The following is a 23,261-nucleotide window of genomic DNA, read 5'->3' on the forward strand; positions in this document are numbered from 1 at the left end:
CTTTGTAATGATCTAGCCAGTTCTCATTATATATTGATTCCATATTTGCTAATTTACTCACTCACTAAAATGTATTTATATCCCAAAAATCAATACTAGCAATATTTTTAAAGTCATTCATGGACATGCACAGAGCAGCAAAAAGTTTGAGTTGCGGCGTGCCTGGGTGGTTCAGTGGGTTAAAGCCTCTGCCTTCGGCTCAGGTCATGATCCCAGGGTCCTGAGATTGAGCCCCACATTGGGCTCTCTGCTCAGCAGGGAGCCTGCTTCCCCCTCTCTCTCTCTGCCTGCCTCTCTGCTTACTTGTGATCTCTCTGTCAAATAAATAAATTAAAAAAAAAAAAAGTTTGAGTTGCCTGACACACATATTCCCAGCTAAAATCAAACAAGGCAATCACTCTGTCTTCTTGTTTCAACTCTCAGGCTAAAACCAAATATGCTTTTCACAATCTACTAGCACCACATTTTCCCCATTTTTTGCTTTTTGTTGGTTATTTCACTGCTTAACATGGCCGGCCTTGAGCATAGCACTGAAGGACTGTTTCCAGTTCCTAAGAGCAAGAAGGCTGTTGGTGCCTTACAGAGAAATGTGTGCTAGAATCAGACAGGACTCACAGTGCTGTTGGCACTGAATTCAAAGTTAATGACTCAACAATACTCACCCAATAAAGTATCTTTAAACAGAAACGCATATAAAACAAGAATATGTATTGACCAGTTGACAAAAATGTGAACAGAGGCTCACAGGAGCCTAACTCTGCATTTGCCCTAGGAGCAGTTCAGAGTTTGCTAATTCAGTGTTCACAGTGATTTAATTAGCTAACACAAATAAGGAGAATCAACTGTGTATGTTTTCCCATCTTTTTATTTTCAAGTTGCTATGTTACTATATTTGAAATGAGTTTCTTATACACAGCATATAGTTGGGTATGTTCTTAATCCACTCTGCCAATATGTTTTTTTAGTTGATGTTTTCATAGCATTTACTTAATGTAATTATTGATATATTAGATCTTAAGTCTTTTGGTTTTGTATTTTTCCTCTCTGTTATTTGTTTCTCTAGGGCTGTTTGTTTGTTTGTTTTTTCCTACTTGTCTGTGGGTTACTTGAACATTTTTTAGAATACAATTTTGATTTATCTGTAGTGTTTTTGAGTATATCTCTTTGCATAACTCTTTTTAGTGGCTACTCTATGTATCACATTACATATATAAAACACCTTAGTCTACTGGTATCATCATTTTACCAGTTTAAATATAGAAAACTTACCTCCTATTAATACATCCCTTTACCCTTCCATATTTATAGTATAATTTCCTTAAATATTTTATCCACACATATCTAGAATCACATTTAAAAAGTATTTTAATTTTCACCTCAACCATCAAACACAATTCAGAAAACTCAGGGAAAAAAAGGAAAGCAAATTTAATAGTATATTTGCTTACCAGGTTCTTTCTTCCCTTATATTCCAAGGTTCCTTCTTTTATCATTTCCTTTCTGCTGAGAGAAATTCTTTTAGCCATTCTTTTAGGGCAGATTTGCTTAAGGTTGTTTTCTTTTACCTGAGAATGTCTTGATTTCCCCTTGTCCCAAGGATATGTTCGCAGGGTATATGATTCTAGGTTCACAGTTATTTTCTTTTAGCACCAGAAAAATACTGTGCTAACCATTTTCCAGTCTCCATGGCTTTTGATGAGAAATCCACTCTCATTCTAATTATTTTTCCCCTATAGGTAAGGTGTCATTTTCCTCTGGCTGCTTTTTTTTGCCTTTAGTTTTCAGAAATTTGATTATGTGGTGTATTGGCAGAGATCTCCTTGGGTTTCTCCTCTCCTACTGGAAGTTTGCTTGGCTTCCTGAATCTCAAGGTTTATGTCTTTATCAAAGTTGAGAAGTTTTCAGCCATTATTTCTTTGAGGGTTATTTTCAACCTTAATTTCTTTCTCTTTTCTTTCTGAGATTCCAATGATATGAATGTTATATCTTTTCTTACAGTACCATAGCTCCCTGTGGCTCTGCTCAATTTTTTGCCATCTATTTTTTCTCTTTTGGTCAGACTGCTCTATCATTTGGTTTACTGTTTTTCCTTCTGTCCCTTCCATTTTACTGTTTAGCCCATTCACTGAGATTCTCATTTCATTTATAGTATTTTTTTTCAGATGTAGAATTTCCATTTGATTCTTTTTTATATTTTGTTTCTTTGCTGAGATTTCCTATTTCTTTTCTAAGGCTTTCTATGTTTTCATTTGTTACAAGCTGTTTGTAATTGCTCATTAAAGCGTTTTTATTTAGCTATTTTAAATTTTTTTGTCAGATAATTCTAAATTCTAAAACTTCTATCATCTTACTGTTGATTTTCTTTTGTTATGATTTTCATTTGAAACACAGGCATTTTTACATTATGTTTTAAGATTCTGGATTATTATTTAAACCTTCTATTTTAGCTGGTTTTCTCCAACATCACAGTAGTAGAAGTAGGTAGGGGTGCTGCTGCCTCAACATTGCCATTGGAGGTGGCAGTCTGGGCTCCCCACATTCAAAGAGAGGATCTCCTTATAAACTCTGAGTGAGGGTGGGAGTTCCAGACACCCCACATGGTCTTCACTGACAATTCAGTAGGATGATCTCATTACTGCTGGCAATGGTGATAGTCCTGACTTTCCCTAGATCTCTTCTAAGACCATGCCATCAGGGAAGAGGGAGGAGGGTGCATTATTTTCAACTGGACCATAAGTCCAAACTCCCCACCTGGTTTCTACTTACTGCAAAGGTGGGAGTGGGGAGGTTCATTGATGGGTACTGGATATATGAAAAGTCCTGGCTCCCTACTTAATCTTCCCTGACACCACCATGGCAAAGGTTTGGGATACCCTGCAACAGCCTTGTGAGGACAAAAGTCTAAGCTACCCACTCAGTTTCTGTTGGCATGGGTCACAGTGGAGGCACAGTTTTTTGGTTTTGTTTTGTTTTGTTTTGTTTTGTTTTTTTTCTGTAGTATCTGACTAGAGTAGAATGGTTACCTTCTAAGTTTTCTGTCTTGACAGACTATCCTGTCCTGGTCCATTGGCTACAGAGAGCAGGCTTTTGTTAGGATTTTTTTTCTTTTTCTTTTTCTTTTTCTATATTCACTGGCATTTCCAAATTGCCAGCTTTTTCAGCTCCAAGTCTGGGGTATATGATGAAAAAAAAAAAAAAACAAAAACAAAAAAAAAAAAACAAAGAACTCAGGTCCCATGGTCCCTAGCAAGTCTGCCTTCTTCCCACTTCTCAGAGTCTTCTTATGTTTTTCATATATATTTTTCCCTAAGAGTTCTCAGTTGTTTTTAGTTATACTTAGGGGGATAAAAAGGAAAAAGTACATCTACTCCATCTTTCCAGAAGTGGAAACTTCCCAGCATGTCAATTTTTTAAAAACACACTGTGTAAAGTACAAAATTTTCACAAAGCAAACATGAGTGTCAATACTACTTCTCTTCATGCTTCATTTTCTTCCTGAATATTACCTCCTCTGTGAATCCTTTCTAAAACTATCCAAGTCAAAATTAATTACTTCTTTCTTTGTGTATCCACAGCATGGCATTTACTTTTCTGTAAAGCCTATAATCATCCAATGGTACCATCATTGGTCATATAAGTAAAGCAAACTGAAGATGAAGACCATGGCAGATTCATGTTTGGATTCTCAATGTCTGAATGTCTAAGAGCACACATGTATTACAATAACTCACACAGTGTGGGGAAAACAGTGGAGATCCAATAAATATCTGTTCACTGAATAAGTGAACAAATGAACATTTATTCAGCACTTTCCCATATGCTCTGAAACTCAAGAAGGGTTTGTTAAATTGGGCTAAATTGTTTCTGCATCTGTCAGTCTAATCAATCCACAATTATTTCTTCCCAAGAGGAAAAGAGAAGCTCACAAAGTATATCCAAGGTGCAATTATTGCAGATTAGTACTTTTTCCCAACCAACATTTAATTAATTAGCAACTATTTATTTAAAAACTACACAACCAGAACTATACATGGTACAGAAGAAGTGAAAGTCAAGATCCCTGCCCTCAGAAGTATAAAGTATACTATAGAGACTGAAAGATAAGCAAAAATCAAAGAGTAAATTAATCAGTGAAAATGAAGTATAAGAAAAAAAAGGATATGGGTGATCTGTATCATTAAAAAGGACTTCAGAAGAGAGGCAGGACTTCTGTCAGGCTTTTAAAGATAATTAAGTTTTAGTTGACTGAGAGGAAAGCAAAAAGAAGGGCATTTCAGGTCTGGAAACAGTAAAAAAATACAAAGATAGAAATGAATTCAGACAGAGAGGAATTCCCTTAGAGGGGATAAAGCTGAAAATCAGAATTTGAAAATGACTCAATTCACACAGCATAGAAGAAGAAATAAAGAAATCACCATCATCTCAACTATATTACAGTTTACAAAGATTTTTCAAACATGCATTTCCTCATTTAAGCCACCAAATATCTTTGATGAAATGCAGAGTTAAACATGGAGTGACTTGAATTTAGATCTTCAGACATTCACCCTTGTACTACATACACACCATTCTCTCTGTGTAATGTTCAAATAATTGGGGGTTTTATATTGGGGTGGGGGTGATTTTTTCCCAGTGAGATAAATCTGCCAATATTTTAAAAGACAGATTTAAAAGAAGAGACTAGAAAGGTGATAAAAATCCTAACTAGAAAGGCAGCGGTGAACATGGGGAAGAAAGGAGTAAATCTAGGAGAGATTTCAGAAGACAGATGATTTGACAGAAGGGGAAGGAGGGGAGTCAAAGAAAAAGCTAAGGTTTCTGTTTCAGGCATTGAGGAAAATACTGGTACCTAGTCAAGGGGATCAGAAAACATGAATGATGAGTTCATATTTAGACACTGAATTTCAAGAACTTTACAGGTTTGTAGAAAAGCAGGAAGAAGAAAGACATGAAGGGGTGCCTGGGTGGCTCAGTCAGTTAATCATCTGCCTTTGGCTCAGGTCATGATCTTGGGGTCCTGGGATGGAGCCCTATGTGGGGCTCCCTGCTCAGTGGGGAGCCTGCTTCTCCCTCATCCACTGCCCCTCCCCCCGCCCCTGCTAATGTGCTCTCTCGCTTGCTCTCTCTCTCTCAAATAAATAAATAAAATCTTTAAAAAAACAAAAAAAAGGACATCAAGCCAAGGAGCAGTGCATGTTGTTCACTGAAAGCTGTTAAACAAAACTAACCTGTCTGGAATCTAGAAGCCCAGAGCCACAATTGAATTGGTTACCTCAACTAAAATGGCTACAGTCATATCATGGTAGACTATGGTAGCTATGGTTTTTTACTTCTCAGCATACATCCCCATTTTCTCTTTTCTTTTCTTTTCTTTTTTTTTTTTAAGATTTTATTTATTTACCCAACACAGAGAGATCACAAGTAGGCAGAGAGAGAGAGAGAGGAAAGCAGGCTCCCTGTCAAGCAGAGAGCCTGATGCGGGACTCGATCCCAGGACCCAGAGATCACGACCCGAGCTGAAGGCAGCGGCTCAACCCATTGAGCCACCCAGGTGCCCCTCTCTTTTCTTTAAGCTCATCCACCCTGACCCCCACACTCTGGTCTAGGCTGACTGTCAATCACTCCACATCCAAACTACTGAGACAGACTGGTCCAAGTAAGGCCAATCAGAATCTTCACCAACAATGATATATGGTATATTAACTACATTTTCCTATTTTCTATATTCCTGATGCTCTCACATCTTCGGCCTCACTGATCAGGAGGAACTGCCCCTTCCAAGGTTAGCTGATTCACAGACTTCCCTGTGAACACTCCTTTCATATGTAAACCAACCAACCTAAACCAATACCCTCCAACCATCCTCCAAATCACATTTACAACCTCCAAACTTGCTCAGCCAATATTTCCCTGCCGTAATCAACCCAGGGCCAGTGACCAGACAACTTGAGATGGTCCATATACCTGAGAGCCCACTAAAATTATTCAAACCAATCCTAAGCCTGTTTACTTTGTCTCACCCATTCTTTCTCACCAAAATTACAATACAGTCTTATGCACATGACTTCCTGTCACTTCTCTGCCTCCTACCTGACCCTGGTGCTTCCTTAGGTAGCACCATATGGCATGGCATGCCCCTCCTCTTAAGAACTGTAACAGAATAGCTTTCCAATGGCAATCATTTCCTGATCTGACGGCTCCTCACATCTGAATAATAATAAAATATATTTTAAAATATAAGGATGTTGCAAATAAAAGTTGTTTCAACACAGTACTGGAAGTCCTAGCCAGACTGATTAGGCAAGAAAAAGAAATAAAAGGCATCCAAACTGAAAAGGAGGAAGTCAACTGTCTCTATTGGCAGATGACATGATATTATATAAAGAAAACTCTAAAGATTCTATCAAAAACCTGTTAGAATAAATGAATTCAGTGAAGTTGCAGGATACAAAATCAATAAACAAAACTCTGTTGTATTTGTATACACTAATAACAAAATATCAGAAAGGGAAATTAAGAAAACAATCCCATTTACAACTACATCAAAAATAAAATAAAATATCTAGGAATCAATTTAGCCAAGGAGGTGAAAGACCTATCTATTGAAAACTACAAGACATTCATGAAAGAAATTGAAAAAGACACAAACAAGTGGAAATATATTTCATGCCCATGGGTTGCAAGAATTAATATTGTTAAAATATCCATACTACCCAAAGCAATATACAGATTCAATACAATCCTTCTCAAAATTCCAATGGGATTTTTCACAGAAAGAGAACAAACAATCCTAAAATGTACATGGAAAAACAAAAGACCCCAAAGAGCCAAAGCAATCTTGAAAAAGAAGAAAAAACTAGAGGCATTGCACTCCCTGATTTCAAACTAAATTACAAACCTATAGTAATTAAAATAGTATGTTACTGGCATGAAAACAGACACACAAATCAAAGAAACAGATGAGAAGCCCAGAAATAAAATCACACATATATTGTCAATTAATTTACAACAAAGAAGCCAAGAATATATCATGGGGAAAGGACAGTCTCTTCAATAAACTGTGCCGGGAAAACTGCACAGCCATATGCAAAAGAATGAAACTGGGCCCACTATCTTACACCACACACAAAAATTAACTCAAAATGAATTTAAGAACTTGAAGACCTGAAACCATAAAAGTCCTAGAAGAAAACAGGCAGTAAGCTCCTAGACATAGGTCTTGATGATGATTTTTTGAATCTGACGCCAAAAGGAAAAGTAACAAAACAAAAATAAACAAGTAGGAATATACCAAACTAAAAAGCTTCTGCACAGCAAAGGAAACCAGCAACAAAATGAAAAAGCAACTTACTAAATGGGAGAAAATATTTGCAAACCATATATGTAATAAAGGGCTAATATCCAAAATACATAGAGAACACATATAATGCAATACAATTAATACAAAAAAAACAATTAAAAATTAATTACTTAATTTAAAAATGAGCAGACGATCTGAGTAGACACGTTTCTAAAGAAGATATACAGATGACCAAGAGGTACAGAAAAAGGTATTCTACATCATTAATCATTAGAGAAATATAATTCAAAATCATAATGAGATATGTATGTCTTAATACCTGTTAGAATGGCTACTATCAAAAAGACAAAAATAATTAATCTTGGCGAGGACATGGAGACAAGGGAACCCTGGTGCACTGTTAATGAGAAAGTAAATTGGTGCAAACACTATGGAAAACAGTACAGAGGTTCCTCGAAAAATTAAAAATAGAACTACCATATGATCGAGCAATTCCTTTTCTGAGTATTTATCCAAAAAAAAAAAAACTAACTCAAAAAAATATATGCACTCTCATGTTCACTGCAGCTTTGTTTACAACAGCCAAGATATGGAAACAAACTAAATGCCTATGGAGAGATGAATGGATAAAGAAATCAAGGTGTCCATATACAGAAGAGAATATTATTCAGCCATAAAAACAAATGAAATCTTGCCATTTGCAACAGCATGAATGGACCTCAAGGGCATTGTGCCAAGTGAAATAAGTCAGACAGAGAAAGACAAATATTATATGATCTCTCTTCTATTTGCAATCAATCAATCAATCAAACCAAGATCAAAGATACAGATAACAGACTGTTGGTTGCAAGAGGCAAGGGTGGAAAAGGGGGGAGAGAAATGTGTGAACTCTTTGGGTTTTGTTTGTTTGCTTGTTTGTTTGTTTACTTTAAATAAATGAAAATCAACAAATTAATTTAACTATATTTTTAAAAAAGAACCTCTCCTTGCTAAAGGATGTGAGGTAAATGTGTTTCTATCACTGGGATTTGTTTTTTAAATGTTCCTATTACGCTTACATTAGCTGCCTCTAAGATCTACCAGAGTAGATTTTTTGGTTATTACTCTACTCCCCAATTGCTTTTCTTACCCAACTTAATCATATACCGTGTCTCTTTGCACCTAGTCCTAAACCCTGCTTTTGTCTTCTAGAACCAGATCTACATTCTTAAATGCCTGCTAGGTATCTCCATCTATGGATGATTTCAAAGCCTAACATAATCTCTTCTCCCTAAGATCTTTCCTTCAAGGTTCCCTAGTTCTGAAACAGGGAATACAAATGCTCCAAACTTGACAGGCAGCTTGACTCCCCTTCTTTCTCCCCCAAAATTCTGCACATTGATCTACCACTGTACCTTTTCTGTCCTATCTTAGGGCAGCCCTTGAGGCCTCCCTCCAAGAAAGCAAGAGCAAGGGTCTCTGCTTTCTCGGTTCTCAGAGCCTTCTGCTCATTTTCTTCCTGAGGGCCACTGCAGTTTATTTTAATTTTATGTCTGCATTTCTGTCTCTGACAGTAGATCATGATTGCCTTGAAAGGAGCTTTGTTTTATGTTTCTATGTATTCTGATTTCCTCCATATTTCAGTGTTTGGAATAATGCGGGAATAAATGCTGGTTGAATTATTTGTATTAACTGCACTAATTACAGTAAATGTGATAGCAAATGAAGACAAAGCAAATACAATTTTAAAAACAGGATTTTCTTGAGTCTTCTGATAGTACAAAATAACAGAAAAATCTGATGAATGGGGTGCTGATTAAAATGGTATAAATATATGAAGGGATAAAAATCTGAGGAACTTAGTATTTTCCCAGATGGATGAAAATAAAATAAATTTAGAAAATACATGTATTCATAACTTCAAATTATTGGAAGGCAATTATGGTATTTCTGTCCCTCAACCAGACTACATTGAAGATTGAACATTTGTAGTAACTTGTGTTTTTTAAAATTATACTTGAGAAAGGGTAAAATAAAGTGCTCACATGTGGGGAAAAAAATGTTCCCACTGAGATTGCCATGATGTGAATCTCGAGCTTTAGGCACCCATTTTGCCTACTGTATACACAAAAAACCTATCTGCAGAATGAAATCAAGCAGGACAGGACAAGCTAAGCTGAAAGATAGACAATTTGGGATAGAGATGGGCCCATATTATATCATTTGTGTCCTGGATCTAGCCATGTCTAAAGCCAGCTATATTCCTGAAGTTTCTTTTTTATAATCTATAGAAGTTATAGATGGATTGCTTTCACTTACAACCAAATGTTCTGATTCAACGTCACCAAACTTATCAACTTCCCCCAAATCTCTAAGTTAGAAAGAGGATTTCCCTCTTTCTGTGAATGAAACCATAATTGTCCCTACCATTCAGGCTCAAGAGTACAAAAGCATCTATTTATTCAGTCAGCCACTAAATATCATTATTCTATCTTCTTACAGCTCTTCTTTTTGTCCCTATCAATAACATTTTCACCACTTTAATTCTGATCTTCTTTATTTCTCTGACTTAGCAATAATGTTATATGTAATACATCTGAATTATCACCTTCTCTTTGAAATCTTTTCTTATCTGCCCTGGCCAAAATAATCCCCTCAGTCTGCTTTTTCTTCTCCTTTTCTACCTTTCTTCACCCCCACTCTCCTACAACCATCTTGCGTCAGCTCAGGTACAATCATTTCCAGGATGCTATACCTAACTTGACTTCTCTTCTCACAGGTGGTGCCGAATGTCCTCTTCAATGATATCCCTGCACCCTATGCTTACCTCCTTCGAAGTTTACCACAGCCTAAGTCAAAATTAACCAAATTATGTCACTAGCCTTAAAAGTTTTTCAAGGGAAAGATCAATGTTAAATGGATTATCTGCCCAGTATGTAGTAAAAGCTCAATAAATGCTTTTGAGCTTTTTAAAGTGAATTGTGTTTCCTTTATTCTTGTGTCTTCAGCACATGTGCAACACAGAGTAGCAGCTAGATTCTGGTTTTGGCTGGCTACGTGAAGAGTCTTCTGCAACAGGCTGAAAGTGTCCCCCAGGAAATTCAAATGTTGAAATCCTAACCCTAACATGATGGTACCAGGAGGTGGGGCATTTGCAAGGTCATTATGTCATAAGGCTAGAGCCTTCATGAATGGGATTAGAATCCTTATAAAAGTGATACTACAGAGTTCTTTTGTTATATTGAAGATACAATGAGAGGTTGGAAGTCTGCAACCCAGAAGGGGTCCTTCATCAGATCCCAGCCATGCTTGCACCATGATCTCAGACTTCTAGTCTCCAGAACTGTGAGAAATAAATTTCTATTGTTTATAAGCCACCCAGGCTATGACACTTCGTTACAGCAGCCCAAACAAAGAAGACACCTCCTCATCTCCAGTCTGACTATAATTCTATCCACCCAACTCACCATTAAAGATTAATCTTGGCTCACAACCTTACTTGGTGGTGATTCCAAAAATGCTTTCGTTAGCACTGTAGATTGCCTTTGCCTTTCTTCCTCACCCACCTTATTTCTCAAAACTAAGTTTGAATTTTCTCTGTGCTTGCTTGCTCCATAATACCACCATCAACATTTACCTAATCATACCATATGTCTCCATTATAATCTAAGGGTGTCTGATCCCAGCCGGGTGTTTGGCATTGCTTGGCACTTCTCACATTTATCTTCAGCTGACCCCTATCAAATTCCCCCACTGCAGCTGCTACAGAGTTTTTCCACTCTCCTTAAGCCCCAAATTCCACCCTTATTCCCCACATGCTCAGTGAAAGATCTCCTCTTCCACATAACTCAGGATACAATATTACAACCATGAGATGAGGCTAGGCTTTCTTCATCCTCACCTCAAAACTTTTCTATCCTTTTATACAGCCCAAATCAGCTTATGCTCCAGTGAAAGAACTGCACACCCTCCTTTGCAAAGCCAAATTTTCTATTCATACTACACCAATGATTTAATTTTTCTCCCACTCTTTGGTTCCTTCTCTTCACCACACAGGAGTGCTTAAACTTCCTCTGCCTAAAGAGTTAATATTTCATTATTACCTAACGTTTGTTGAGCATTTACAATGTGGCAGGGCCACTGTAAGCAGTTCACAGCAATCATTTTATTTAATCTTGACAATAACCTTTGATGTTTTTGGTAGCATATCCCGTTTTACAGATTAAGAAACTGAGGCCAGTATTGGGAAATTTGCTTAAGGTCACACAGCTCTCTATCTCTGTATACAACTCGAGCTTTTCTAACAAGTGTCCTAAATTTAATTCTTCTCCCTTATTTCCTGCCTCTCTTGCCCTGTGTTTCTGTATAATAGGTCCAAAACCTTCACTGCCAGGCCAATCACAGCAACTTACAGCTGAGCGTCTCTGTTCTATCAACAAGGACAGAACATCCATCTGTACACTGTACACACAGACGCATACAATACCACTACCACAATCCTTCAAAATACACTTGTTGAAATGTTGAAAAGAAATTAATCCAGCCGTTAGGAGAATGATATTTAAAAAACAAAACACTACATAGCAGCATTGCCCTTTTCTCTTTCTCTCAGCTGCCATCACTTTTATAAATTTCCAAGCACAAAGCGTTTAGAATTACGCAAAAGAAATGAAAGCACCGAGGAGGTTTTCCTGGGTTTGAGAAGCACTCACAGCCTCAATATTTTTCTTCAGTTTCTTAACCTAATCCCCTGGTCCACAGTTTGGCACAGGTCCCATGGCGTTCAAGAAGAATTCTGTCCAAAACAAGAGGGACAAGATCAGGTCCAGAAAGGAAGAGCTCGCAACATTATCCGCTCAAGAGCTTCCCCATCAGAAAGGCCAGGCTGACACCAGGTCAGCTGCAGAAACAAACATTTCTTCCACTGACAAGTGTTTAATTGGACATTTTGAAAATCTAATGTCATGTATGCAGATGCAAATGTTTGAAGAGTTGTTTACAGTGTCGTTTGTGCCAGACAGGCTCCAATGCCAAGCCAGCACACAGCCTCCCATTCTTCTGCTGGGCTCGGCTTCTAAAGATGTCTCAGGGCTCCCTGAGCCTTGTAAATTTCCACATCCACAGACTTATCTGTGTTTCCAAAGCAGAGTCCTTCTTCCCCCTTCCATCCTGGTCGGTCCTTCTTCTGCCAATCTCTGCAACTGCCTGCACTGGTTCAGAAAGGCTTTGGAGAAGTGATTTGTGAAGTGATTACTCCAGCTCTAGAAAGTATAGTGTTGAAGTTTTAGTCATTGTTGAAAAACTAACAAAAAGAAAATGCCAGACTCTAGATCCCTGCCCAGAAATCAGGTCTTAGGTGGTGCAATTATTTCGAGAATTAGTCAAAAATAAAAATCCTGCCACTTGTTTTGCATTTGATAAGTTCATTTCTTATGCAATGGTCTTCACTGTATAAAAGCCATAAAAATTGTGATCGTTTATTAATGAGTTCACTTATTCATACTACAAACATTGATTAATTACCTACTATGCCTACAGCAACTGCAAATATTTCCGATATACAGAAAGAAGGAATATGTCATCCTTGGCCTCAGGAAGCTAGTGAAAGAGGACGGCAAATGACTGTCATACATAAGGAAATAAATTCTCATGTACTTACAATAAAGTAATGATAAAGTACAGCAGGATTATCACAGGAGAGAATAAGGAAGAAATAACAGAGAAGATGGTATTTCAGCTCAACCTTAGAGGATAGATTCATTTTCATTGCTGTATAGTGGGAAGGGTGTTTCTCATTAAAGAACAACCATGAGCGAAGGTCTGAACATTTATAATATATTCCCCAGAAACGGTAAAAAGTCTAGGGAAGCTAGGGTGTTATAAAGCACTAGGAAGAAATTTAAATACACACACATGCGCACAACAAATATATTTCCAGTCTCTTTTCACACTCACTCAGGGCCTACAGTCAGGGGGTACCTAGGAATGAGTATTTTTTAAACTCTTCCCAGGTCATGATGTGCACTCATGATGAGACTGGATACATATACATACAGAATACATGGAGAAATATGGGAGGTGTTACAGGCTGAACTGTGCCCTCCCCACCCCCACCACCAAAATGCATACATTGAAGTCCTGTTCTAATCCAGTACCCCAGAAAATAACTATATTTTGAGGCAGGGCCTTTAAAGAGATCATTAAGTTAAAATGGGGGCATAAAGGTGGGCCCTGATACAATCTGACTGGGATCCTTATAAGAAGAGAAAATTCAGACACACAGATAGACCAGGGATATGTGGAACAGAAAAAAGCTTTTGTGAGGAAACAGCAAGAAGAAACCATCTGCAAGTCAAGGAGAGGGGCCTGGGAAAAAACCAAACCTGCCGGCACCTTAATCCCAGACCTCCAGCCTCCACAACCACAAGAAAATAACCTTCTGCTGTTTAAGTCCCCAGTCTGTGTATTTTGTGATGGCAGCCCTAGCAACCTAACACAGGAAGTGAATGCACCATGAATGCACCCAGAAATATAGTTCATGCCAGATTTTTAAGAATCTTAAATGCCATAATAGGTGTTTAGACTTTATTCCATAGGCAATTTCTCCAACCTGAGGCCTTTTGAAAAGGGAAGTAATATGATTCAGCCTATGATCCAACTCTTGAGGCAGCGTGGAGGACAAAGAGGTTTAAAAGATTCTGCCTGGGAAAGGCAAGAGACAATATGGGGTATGACTAGGGCAATGACAGAAAGGATGGTAAGAGGGGGAGACAGAAAAATTTAGGAGCTATAACTGGTAGCCATAAACAGCATTTGCTGGCTTATTAATTTTGGAGGATGAGGAAAAGGGTTAACTCCCTTTTGAGCCTGTTCTGTACCCTGTATTTCAGACACATCACATTACCTAACAATCCCACTGATTGAGGTCCCATTAACCACAGGACGAAACACAGAGAGAGCATATTTGGGGATGTCACTGATGAGTTAAAAACCAGAGAAGAGAAATCAGAGAGAATCAAGTGCGGAGATGAAGATCTCTTGAGTACAAAGGAGCTCCTTAAAGCCACAGGTTAAGGACAGCATTGCCCTCACTTCGGATTTCAGCCCCAAAACGGAAGAGCTTGAAAGTCGTCACTCCTGTCCTTACACAACAACAAATGAAACTAAAGAAACTGAAAACCAACAACTGTCCTGGGACCTAGCAGGGAACTACAGATACAGAGTGAACCACCATTCTAAAATGCTGAAGAGACAGGGTAAAGCCCAGATCTGATCTACTCACCTGGAGCAGAAGGCACCAGAGCCATAAACTGGTAAGGATACCGATGTGGTCATTTGGACAGACTGCTGGACACTGAGTCTGGACTACCATGACAGTGAGAAACACATCAGGCTACAGGTTGAGGGCACAGGGGATTCTAAAAATTTTGGATAATCATAAAACAAGTACGACAAAGGAGCAAAGACAGAAGGGAAACTAAACTACCAACTAATAACTAATAAAACAAATAACAACAGTGGCTGATATTGACTGGGCACTTACCATGTGGCAGGTCTATCCTAAATGTTTACATTTCTTAAGCCTACAACAAGCCTGTAGGAAAATGCATTATTTTTCTATTGCTGCTGTAACAAATTACCACAAATCTGGTGGCCTAAACATCATAAAATTTTAACCTACAGTTCTGTAGGTCAGAAGTCCAACACGGGACCCACCAGATAAAAATCAAAGTGGTGGGAGGGCTGCATTCCTTTTGGTGGCTCTAGCAGGGAACATTTGTCCTTCCCCAGCTTCGTGTGGCCACCCACATTCCTTGTCTCATGGCCTCCTTCCGCCATCTTCAAAGCAGACAACATTGCATGTCCCTAGCCAGTCTTCCACAGTCCCACCTCCCTAACTCTCTGACTCTTCTTCTGCCGCTTCTTCCACTGGTAATTGGGCCCACCCAGACAGTCCAAGATGATCTTCCTACTGTCAGGTCAGATAATTAGCGATCTTAATTCCATCTGCAACTTTATTTCTCCTTTGCCACATAATCTATCACATTCACAGGTTCCAGGGAATAGGACATGGACACAAGCAGTTATAATTATTATCTTCATGTTACAAATGAAGAAAATGAGGCAGAGAGACCCTATGTAATTGGTCCAAGGTCATACAGGTGTTGGTGGCAGAGCTGAAATTTGAATACAGGAAACTGACCCATATGCTTAACCATTAAACTCTAGAGAACATGGGTGCTACTGAGTGATGTGTTTAAGTGGTACCCTAAAATTTAGGCTGAGTAATGAAATGTCAGAATAGTGCAGACTTCCAGGATTTGCCCTCTGCATCTCTAAGAACTTAACTGGGGTTGGTGACTCTCCAATGGCCCCTAGTTTTCTGTAAACTTTACTCAGAAAAGCTAATGAAAAGAAAAACCCTATAAAAGAACAGCCAGATGTTTGAGATGGTAAACTTTTCAATATAATACACATGGCATTAATGATTTACAACACTTAATCAAATATAACAAATGCATCTTCAGATTAGTCATAGATAACACAGACCCAATATATTTTGATCATGGTAACAGAATCTCAAAATGATGTTCTGGGCACAAAAAGGATGAATATATATGAAGGTGGAAGATGAGTATGTGAGTGCCTTGACAGCATCATGAAAGAGAGAGGATATTTTCTTTTTGTCATTTCAACCTATTCCCAAGCTAACTGAAAACATGGGCTAAACCAGAGGACTGAAGCACTAGACCAGCAAGACTCTAGAATTCACTGCAATCTCCATTTGACTTTTTTTCAACAATCTTTCATAAATGTTCCAAGGAAGAAATGAATTTTCCACAAATAAGAGAATATATGTATATCCAGATATAATAAAAATAAGAGAGATATAATGTGTACATATATACATCACACAAATATATATTCACATATAAATAATTATATTATCTTATTAAGTATGTCATATTATTTGAACTTCTTATATCCCTGTTCATCCTTATGAATTATATTCTTCAACTTAATTAGTTAGATTGTTCAAATCTTACCATTTGTCTTTTGTGTCTACTTCATTTACCATCTAACAACAGATCTTAAGACATTCCTTTTTTTTTTTTTAAAGATTTTATTTATTTATTTGTCAGAGACAGAGCACATAAGCAGGGAGAGCAGCAGGCAGAGAGAGAAGCAGGCAGGACTCGATCCCAGGACGCTGGGATCACAACCTGAGCTGAAGGCACATGTTTAACCTTAACCATATAAGCCTCCCAGGCATCCCAACCTTAAGGTATTCCTACAAACTGGTCATCTTCTCACACTTCTGACCATTTCCTTTATATATTTTGAGGATAAGTATCTCTAAATGCTGGCCCATAAAAAGTCACAACTATTCTGTTTTCCTTATAGCTTTTATTTTTCATCAACATAAAACAACCTGGATCTGGTATAATAATCTTTCCTTGGAATTATACCTGATTTCATCTTAATAATGATGTAGAATTCAAGGCCCATAAGAGTCTCTGGTTTCCCTAACTGGGCCCATTCTGTTTCCATTTACACTCATGACTGCCTCTTGTGCGTCCCACCATCAGACCAGGGCAGTGCCAGTGCTGGGCAGTTGAGCTTCGCCCTACCCAATGTCCTACTTGTCCATGCTCTGTAAGCAGTAAAGGATTCAACGGCAAATCATTATGTGCAAAGGCCTCTAGTGATTAAGGGATCCAGTTCCAGATCCCCATTTCTTCCATAATGATACTCAAGTTAGAAAGTCTTCAACATATAATACAATCAACGTAGACGTAGCGCCCTGCCGATCGATGTGTCTTGCTTTAAGCAAATCCCATATTTCAAAGTCTGGATTTCTCTAGACAATATATTAAGTAGTGATTAATTGTTCACTTTATAAAGGGGTTATTTGCCTCATGGAAGATTTAAGCATAAGACATATTGTAGATTCTCCTACTGCAGTGAAAGTATCATTAGATTTCCACAGATATTCTCTCTATACAACCATTCACGACCATCCCCACAGTATACAGCAGAATTGGTATTAAAGATGCTTCCTATCACTGCCTCCCTCCCGAGAAATCTTGGCTTTTTGGCCTTCAAATATCATCTGCTTTACTTTTACATGATGTAACATAGTGGGATGTGTGGGGGGACGCACTACAAAAGGTCAGAGTTTCAAGGCAAAGCAAGGCTCTGATACAATACACAGAGCAGCTGAGTGGAATTCAGAAGGCTCGGTGCTCTTGCCAGCCAGGGGAGCCAGGGCAAACTACAGTCTGCTTAATACCCAGATCTGTAGTTTCTAAAAGAAAGGTAATTGTGCCTGGCTGCACCTACTTCTGAGGGTTCATATAACAATCAAATGTAAAAATTCTTCTTAAAGGGACGCCTGGGTGGCTCAGTTGGTTGGACGACTGCCTTCAGCTCAGGTCATGATCCCGGAGTCCCGGGATCAAGTCCCACATTGGGCTCCCAGCTCCATGGGGAGTCTGCTTCTCCCTCTGACTTTCTCCTCATTCATGCTCTCTCTCACTGTCTCTCTCTCAAATAAATAAAATCTTTAAAAAAAAAAAAAAAAATTCTTCTTAAATATCAGGTGCCATGCTAATATATTCTTTTTTCCAAGCAAGTCTAATGCCACAACACTAAAAGAATGTTGTATCAATCCACCTTTTTCTTTGGTCGCAACTATTTGTCAGAGAACTCATTAAATGTTCAGAGAATTCCTCCTAATCACTACCCTTCTCATCTTATCTGACTCTATCTCTTTTATTCTTCCCTTAGTTCAAAGCCTCCTAACACTTTCTCTGCAAAGTGAGATCAAACCCTTGGCCCAGCACCTCAGAACAATCTCCTATTTGTCTCTTCCTGACAAGCTCAGTAAGAGAAGAAACCAAAGCGTGTGATATTCTTACCATTAAAGAAGTACCGTTATTTGGAAGAGCCAGCTCAAATTTCTTCTCTGTAGTCCAAGTCTCCCTACGCCTGTGTGAACAGTGATCTCTCCTCCTGGCTACACTCCTGCAGTTTGCTTATCTTTGTTCCTCTGAGCCACTCCTGTCTAGTCGCTCTATTTGGGTTTCTTCTGATGGCTCATAGTAATCCCTTACGCTCTGAGTGTCCAGCTTCTTTTCCTTCCCTGGAACTTACATAAGAATTGGAGTTCCAACAAACACATGGAATACAATGCTGGGGTCATTAGCCCAAGTCCAGTGCATTTTTGTTTTTGTTTTTGTTTATCCTTCTTTTTAAGAGATTTGTCGAATTGATTTTTCTTTTCAGACTGAGGACCCATGGTGACGTTCCGCAGGTCTCGACTGTATGATGTGGCAGTGCAGACATAGCCAAGGCTGTTTGCCAGGAGTCTCCCCTGGCTGTTCCACAGTTGCCTCCACTCACGGTCTTTTTCCTAGAACCTCCTCATCTCATATTTATTAGTCTCTTCAGTGACATCCCCACTCTCCCAGCCAAGCAAATCCCAAACCTCTGCATTATTTTCACCCTCATTTCCCATATCCAGCCGGTCATTAAATCCCACCTTCTCTACTACCTGAATATCCTTCAAACCTGTGTTAGTTTAGACCCTTGCCCTATTTCATAGCAACGGCATCCTCATGGTCTTCCGGCCTCCTGGCTTTTCCATCTCCAGGTCCTCCAAAGCATTACTGCTGGAGCTATTCTCTAAAGAAAATCCAATCATAAAACTCCTCTAATAAAAATTCTGCTTGGAAAGAACTCTGAAACAGGTGATCCATGCTGTGAAAAAGTCAAGAAAACATGGCCCCACTCTCACAAGACCTCTCTACTGCGGCCACACAGAATTCCCATTTCTCTCTCTGGGAGGGCCACGCTCATACTCGCTGCCTCCCAGTCCTTACCAACGTGGTTCTCTCTGCTTGGAATGAATATCCTTTCCCCTCCTCTTGGCCCTCAGCCTCCAAAATCAAGTTCAAAACTCACCTGCCCTCTGAAGTCTTCCCCATCTCTAGCCATATGTCTTTGCTAGGAGAATGAATATCCCCACTGTAACATCACCCTGTGATGTAATTATCTGTGGAATGGTCACTTTGCTAATTAAACTCAGTATGTTGTTCATCTTAATCTGGCACATAGTATATACTCAATAAATGGCCACTGAAATGAACATGTGCTAAATAAAATAATAACTAAAGAAACATTCCAGAGACCTAGAAGCACATGGGTCCTACTTCTTGGCTGCATTAAAGAAACAGGGCCCAGGAATAAAGAGAAAGGACTAATAATCTGACTGAATCAAACACATGAATGGGTTGTTTTTAAAAGCTAAGTGGTTTAGGGAGGGTAAGGGGAGAAGAAAGCACATTTTAAAGCTGTAGCTCTAGGCAAGTAATAAAAATTGTTGCTTTAATGTTTTTTTTCATAATATTGTGAGCAATGGGAAGGTCTATTCTATCACACCAGCCTTCCAGGCAGAAAGTTTCAGCCTCCTGAGCTAAATCAAACTGGCATCTTCTCTTAGTTTTTCAAGCAGCCATGATAGGTCTCTGCCTTCCATGAAGCTAAACTTGACTGATAAAGACGGAACAAAACAATTTCCCACTTATTTTACGGGCCCTTCTTTTCCTCCTTTGCTCTTGTCAATTACTTATAAGGGTGCTACATTCTTGTCCCTAGATTACAGGAATATAGTCATTGTACTTTTTCTGTAATAGGAGTTGCTCTTATAAAGGAGGCTGGGAGGCAAAGCCTTAACAAGGACACAAAGCTAGCCCAGGAAATAATAATCTCTGCACTCACAGTTGAAAGCTCTTAAACAGATGCTAGCTCTTGATGTCACCCATTTTATACTCCCTAAATTGGTTAAATCTGAACATGTTTAAAACTAGGATGCATATGCATTTAGGTCAAAGTATCAGAGTCTACCAGAGTCCCAATGGAATTCAGTAATTTTCAAAATGATATAACAACCAATTCTCTATAATTCAGTCTTAATCATTCCCCCCCTAAGTTCCCATCCCAAATTCATTTACCCACAATGCCCCAGACTTATGTATACATATCCCAAACATACACAGAGACCTCATTCTCTAACATCACACAGACTCTCCTAACAGAGATTGCCTATGCTTCTGGCAGAAACCGTGCCTCCAACTGTCTATAATTTGAGTACTTGACATTCCCATTTTCCAAGCAGTTTCTATTTAGGAAGGTTGAATGGGGATGGCAATAGTACCTAGCTCTTTGGTTTGTAGTAAGGATTAAATGGGGCAATATAAGTAAAAAGACTAAATATAATAGTCCTTGCTGCATGGTCAGTACCCCATAAATATCAACTTTTGTTACAGACAATGCCTGAACAACACATGACCTCATAAATGTCTCTTTGGGAAAAGAGTTCAAGAAAGTTGGTCTTTTTCACCAAGTACCACTTTTGGACCCACTTCTCCCAACAGACTTGAAGTAACTGAAGTAGGTAACATTAATTTTATTTTACTTAACACGTTTGGGACTTTGTGTTTGTTAAATGTAGCATGCAAAAAATATTTTAATATGTTTGTAAAATGACTTTTTAAGTGCCATTAAAAAAAATCTCTAAGGCCCTTCCAGCTCCAAAATGTTGTGATCTATAATAACTAATTTCAAATGCATGCAAATTAATAGTAATACAATTCCCCAGATACACTGGAGATATATGGCACTGTCAGGCTGGGCTGCATTGGAAACAAGCTAGACCCAGACCCAGGAGCCTCCCGCAATGCGGAAGAAAATCTTGCCTCTCCTTCTCCCTACCAGCCCGGGGTCTATTATTCTCTTCTTGAGCTCCCAGATTCTTTTTCAGCAGATGTGGAGAAGAATAAGGAATGAGCTGTAATTTGCAGAGAAGAAAGTAGGGCCAAGATTCTACAGAATCCCGAACAGAGAGGCTGAAGTGAGCTGAATTCCATGAAGTCATGGAAAACATCTCACCTTTAACGGCTGATGAAAGAGAATCCTAGAAATCTAATTCAGGAAGGGACCCCGCCAACCCTCCCTCATCTTGGGAGATTAAGAAATTGTGACCTAAAAGGATCAAATGCCAAGTCCAAAGTCATCTGGCTTTTCTGGAACTCAAGTCTGGGAACCTGCAGAGCTGATGTGGTGACCTAGTATTAAAGCGGTCTCAGCCTATGTTACTTCCAAAGCATCTGCCTAGATAAAAGTCGTTTTCCCTCTCTGGGCTACATTCAGCTTGCTTCAGTCGCTCACGAATCAGCTAGTACCTACCTCGGGAAAACAAACAAGATTGTTCCCAAACCTGAATTCAAGAGAAATGTCTGATTTGACAAACAAGTTACTAAAAGCCGAGTCACGAATTTCTACCTTTAGATTTTACCCTTATCTTTCAGGAATACAGTAAATACTATTATAGTGACAATGATTCTTCAAAAGTCCGCAGCAGAAAACAAAACACAAGCAAGAAAAAGACTAGGCATATTTCAATCAACACATTCACAAAAATCTACCCAAACTGGAAATATGAGGGGGCGCTTCTGGTGCTTATTTTCTTTAAAAACAGCAAAAAAAATAAATAAATAAATAAAGCTTCTTGCAAGTGAATGGCTCGGTTTACATGAGTGCAACAGTAGCACAACTTTTTGGAAAACCATCCAGCTGTAAGCCTGGGTCTCACTGCCTCCACTCTGCATTTGCCTTCCTTCATGGGCACGCGTTCACTTACTCAAGGAAAATCTATCCTGGGCACGGGCTCATCCCTTCAGTTGCTTAGGGCGTACCACCCAGTCCCTCCCCAGCCAGACAGGTTCTGCCTTCCTGGAACCCGGGAGTCTGAGCGGACCGGAGGCGTGCACCCCAAAAGCGAAAGCACAAGGTAAAGGCGGAGAAACACTTCAGAGGAGCTCGGCTAAAGCGGGCCGGGAGGCCTAGGGGAACCGGGAGCCCGTTCCAGGTGAGGGGAGGGCAGCCCCGCGGCCTGGGGCTGGGCCCCGACGCGTAGGGCGTGGGGGAGCCGCTCGGGCCCAGCCACGGCCGCCCTCGCGGCCGTTCCATCGCGTCCTCCTTCCTCCAGACGCCGGCGCTCGGCTTCCCGTTTCTGGGCCCGGTCCTCCCTCGTCACGGAAGCCGCACGACCCGCCCGTCTCCCGTGGCGTCCCAGCCCCCGCGCTCCCCCCACCACCTCCAGTCGCTCCCACGCAGGAGCGACTTAAAAAGCCATCCCTGCGGCCCGCAGTCGCTCAGCCCGCCCGCGGGAAGAGCCCGGGCCTCGACCCCCACGCGGGCGGGCACGGGGGGGCTGCGGCGAACGCACCTGTGGGGCCCCTCGGGGGCGGCGGCGGCGGCGGCGGCGGTACCCCGGTACTCCGGGCCAGACTCGCGTCCCCGCTTTCAGGTGGCGGTGGCCACACTCCTGACGCGCCCGCCGGGAGCCCTCCGCGCCGTCTAGTGACTGCGGCCCTGCCCCCACTGCGCGGTGGCGCCCAGGCCAGGCGGGGCGAGCTGGAGGGGCTGGGGGGCAAGGGGGCCGGAGCTACAGGGGACTGCGGGGGACGGGGGAGGGGGTCACGGGGGCTCGCTAGAGGGCCTCTGAGGCTCAGGTGACTGGAGGGCTCACCTTAGTTCTGGCGCCCGTCGGAAAATTGGGTTACTTGCTGGGCCCTTGGCCCCTGGCCCTTGCCTGTTTATGGAGGAAAGGAGGAGACTCAGGAGAGTGTTTCCGAAAGTGTGGAGCCTCAGGTAAGGGGAAACACTTGGCAGAGGTGACATGTGCTTGAATGAGTGGCTGTGCAGCTAGGGGAAGGAAGGGGCAGTGAGGCTGAAAGGAGAACCTAAAGATTAGGGCCTGTCTCTGACCCTGGCAAACGGAAGTCTGGAAACCCCACGCTTTGATGCCGAACACTGATACTTAAACCGTTATTTATTCTCCGGAGGCCTGGGTGGCTCAGTCGTTAAGCATCTGCCTTTGGCTCTGGTCTTGATCCCAGGATCCTGGGATGGAGCC

The 23,261-nt window shown here is 40.3% G+C and overlaps 1 protein-coding gene across 1 annotated transcript in view; it reads right to left on the reverse strand.

Annotated features, from left to right (window-relative positions):
* The window catches only part of LOC111146606 (carboxypeptidase Q), a 496,537-nt gene extending 473,550 nt beyond the window's left edge, over nucleotides 1-22,987 (reverse strand). Inside the window, exon 1 of the mRNA XM_022502233.1 lies at nucleotides 22,875-22,987. The gene's annotated coding sequence lies outside the window, so the exon portion shown is untranslated. The remainder of the gene's footprint in view (nucleotides 1-22,874) is intronic.
* Between the last annotated feature and the right edge of the window lie 274 nt (nucleotides 22,988-23,261).

Source organism: Enhydra lutris, unplaced genomic scaffold (assembly GCF_002288905.1).
Source record: "Enhydra lutris kenyoni isolate GAN:26980312 unplaced genomic scaffold, ASM228890v2 scaffoldscaffold14, whole genome shotgun sequence".
Taxonomy (NCBI): Eukaryota; Metazoa; Chordata; class Mammalia; order Carnivora; family Mustelidae; genus Enhydra; species Enhydra lutris.